Raw genomic sequence first — 3,289 nt, 5'->3', positions numbered from 1 at the left:
ATGTCCCCAGAAGGCTGAGCACGACCGGTTGGGGTGATGAGGCAGGGCCTGGCTGTCCAACATCAAACTGTATAAGAATAAAGACAAATCAACTGCCTGCCAAGGTTTCCCCATGGAATTCAAACCCAGCCACCGGGATCGATGGGTCTGGCCGCAATGACCTCCTCCGTCAGCACAGCCTAGAGGCCAGAGACCGGTCAGGTGTCTCCCAAGAGTAAGATGACCACATGATGTATCATCTAAGTGGGGACACTTTGGAGGGAAACGGGAAGGTTATTAATAATTATGCTGGGCCTGCAAGCATAAGTCAGTCCTGTTCCAAGTAAAACAAGACATCTCGCCGCCCTCCTGTCCTCAGAGCTCTAAGGGCCAAGGTGTGCGTGCAGCAGAGGTTTTAAGAAACCAAAGAATTAGCTTCAAATATCCTCTTTAGCACCTCAGTTCTGCTCATACATTTTTGGAGAAACATGATTCCTATGCTAAATAAAACATGTGAATATGTAGTGTGTACTTACAGAATAGTACGTGTGTGTGCATGTGTACACACACGTATCTATGTCCATATAGATAGAGATATATACATATGTAATACAAAAGTCTCATGAATCTTCAAAAATTATTTAAATTAAAACAAAGGACCTCAGAGAAACTTAGTTTTTGAAGCAAACTTCTTGGGATTATGTCCCTAGCATCCCAAGGGACAAGATCATAGATATATGTCATTCATATATCTTTTATATGAATAACCCAAATCTTTTAGACACCCTCTCTCTACAGTCCTTCACAGTATACATCCCACCTCCTCCAGGAAAAGTAAAGCAAAATGCAACTGCCCACGTTTTCCAATTTCCCTGTTGCCAGGGGGCAAGTAGGTGCTTTAAGTCTCACCAGTAAGAAGCACTTTTGGTGAAGAACAGAATCACCTGGGGACGGGGCGTGGCAGGGGGCATCCTCTTCGCTGGCACCATATTACAGCAGGCGCAGAGGAGTTTGGAGCGAGAAGCTTCCTGCTCCGACAGCGGCAGCAGCTCCCTTGGCAGCTGAATCTGCAGTGTGGCTCTGGAGTCGTCCTAAAAACTCAGCCCAGACTATTTTTTTGGTCCTCCCAACATCCTTAATAAATCTCTTTATGCTTAAACCAGATGGAGAAGATTCCAGCTATTTTATCTTGTTTTGTTTTACAAAGAAGGATTCTGGTCATTTCAGGAGATTCAAGGGCAAAGTTTGAGGAGCTTTTTGTCACACACAGTGCAAGGGACAGGCTCGTCCTGGGGGAAATTTAGCCCCAGGGGACGGAACAGGACTATAAAACAAAACCATCCCATTTATCCAATGCCAACCTCTCCTTCAACCCGGGTCTAATCCACTCTCTTTCCCCTGTCCTTCCCTCCTCTCCCCGTCCGTTGCCTCATTTCTGGAGCTTCATCATTTCCTGTCCTTGCAGCCTCACACTGCTTCTTAGTAGTCAGGGGATTTTGAGGAGAACCGCGCCATAATAGAGGTAAACGTTTTGTAAGCTACAAAGTATTTTGTAGATGGAAGAGATCAATTAGCCAGGCTACTTTTCCCTTTTCCAACTTCTGGGGGATGGTGGTGACATCGAGTCAGAGTCCACAGATTCCTGGCATGAGAACTGGCCCCCACCAATGTCCTCTTACCAGCGGGTGACCCTCTTCCCACTCGTGGGGCCTCAGTGGGGCAGCACCATGTTCCATAGTCCAGGCCCTTGGACACTGCTTTCCTTAAAGTTCTCCACCCCACACACTGAAGTGGCTGCCTGGGGGCATCTCTCATCTGCCCTTTGGGAATGGTCAGGTCACATGATCATCCACCCACTTCTACAAGCAGTCAGGGAGGAAGAATGGGCTTGGTGAGTGCAGTGCCATCTGTCTGAGCCTTGTGGCCCTCTCCGATACACTCCTATTTCAGACCTCACATCTAAATTTGGGGCTCGGAACATAGGAACCAGGGACCATTGCCCCTTGGGGTACTCTCAGACGGGAGATGCATGTGCAGCCTGATTAAGGTCCAGGACACACACTCACACACACGCCCAGTCATACCTGCCTAGGGAGGGCTGTGTCTGCCATAGGCCTGACCTGGCCTGCATGGCACTGAGGCGCGACATCACAGGCGGGGAGCGGTGGAGTCGGTGGTTACTTGGGCATGCGGCTCACCTTCCTGTCGGCATTATCCAGACAAGACTTTACTTGCCGACCACATCCTCTCTCTCTGGTAGCAGGAGGATTAAAGACCGCTCTGCACCTAACAAAGGCCCTTGCCACCTGGGAACACTGCTGTCTGCAGCCCCACCCACCGCCTGCCTGCCCAGCCCTGGCACTGTGCGCCCCAGCATCGCATCCCTTCAGGCAAAGTGCAGATGATGCGAGGAGAGAGGGAGTGGACCAGAGCCAAGCCACCCCAAGACACTGGCCCCCGGGTGCCTGAGAGTTTTACTGGGAACGGCGGCAGCTTCCAATGACTTTCTGTGGTCTTGAACCAGAGAGCGAGGCCTGAGGGTCCCCAAGAGGCAAGAACATGGTGCCCGGACAGCAGGGAGAAGGGATGTGGTTGTGAGCCAGGAGGGAGCCAAAGGTCTCCCTGCACAAAGAATCATGGGGATCCAGAATTAGACCCACTACCAAGCCGTGGCCTGGGCCGAGGGTCCCGCACTACACTGTCCAGGATGGCAGCCACTAACATAGGGCTATTGAGCACTTGAAATGTGTCTTATCCTAAATGATAGTGTGTTGTACGTATAAAATCCACACCAGTTTTCAAGGAATATAAAATATCTCATTTACAGTTTTATGTTGATTACATGTTGAAGTGATAATATTTTGTCTATACTGGGTTAAATAAAATGTATTATTAAAATTAATATCACCTGGTTATTTGATTTTATATTTTTTAATGTGGCTACTAGAAAATTTAAAATGACATACGTGGTTCACATTACATTTCTACTGAACAGTGCTGGTCTTGCAAAAGCAACCAAAGAGCCACCCAAGGCAGTCAGTTTGGGAGAGAGGACCAGCAAGGGAAGGCCTGCTATGCCCACCTCAGTCCTTCCCATGAACTTCACCTGGGAACGGGAGCCTCTCGAGAACTTGTCTGAGAGTGTGCCAGACCTGGAACTAGGCCCAGAGCTCCTGACCCCTGTTTCAGCGCTCTGTCCCCTCAATACGGCACCCCTCACTCTCAGGGCCGGGCTCACGACCTTGGGGCTTGTGGTGGAGGGGAGGGAGAAGGTGACTCGGGGACTCTGGGCATCTATCCGGGGGACCTT

The sequence above is a fragment of the Pteropus medius genome, unplaced genomic scaffold (assembly GCF_902729225.1).
Source record: "Pteropus medius unplaced genomic scaffold, Ma_sr-lr_union100, whole genome shotgun sequence".
Lineage (NCBI taxonomy): Eukaryota > Metazoa > Chordata > Mammalia > Chiroptera > Pteropodidae > Pteropus > Pteropus medius.
This window is presented reverse-complemented; position numbering follows the sequence as displayed.